The sequence below is a fragment of the Plasmopara halstedii genome (genome assembly GCF_900000015.1).
Source record: "Plasmopara halstedii genome assembly, contig: Scaffold_614, whole genome shotgun sequence".
In the NCBI taxonomy this organism is placed as follows: Eukaryota; Oomycota; class Peronosporomycetes; order Peronosporales; family Peronosporaceae; genus Plasmopara; species Plasmopara halstedii.
In genome coordinates this window covers 1,745,512-1,745,744 of record NW_020187532.1, presented here as the reverse complement: position 1 = coordinate 1,745,744, position 233 = coordinate 1,745,512, and positions in this window count along the sequence as shown.

The following is a 233-nucleotide window of genomic DNA, read 5'->3' as shown; positions in this document are numbered from 1 at the left end:
CGAACGCGTTCGCGGGGGTGGTTGGAAAAGACAGTTGTAAGAAAAAAATGCACAAAGTGTGCGGGTAGCAGTCCCGCACAAACATATAAAGAAATCCTTCAGGTTATTTTTTGAGACCATATCGGTTAGCGTTCACTCTTCAAATGACATTAACCTCAAACGTTGTTTCCATCTTGTAACATATTGTGAAAAAACCTATGATAAATGTCATATTATTAACATTCTGGAAGGTT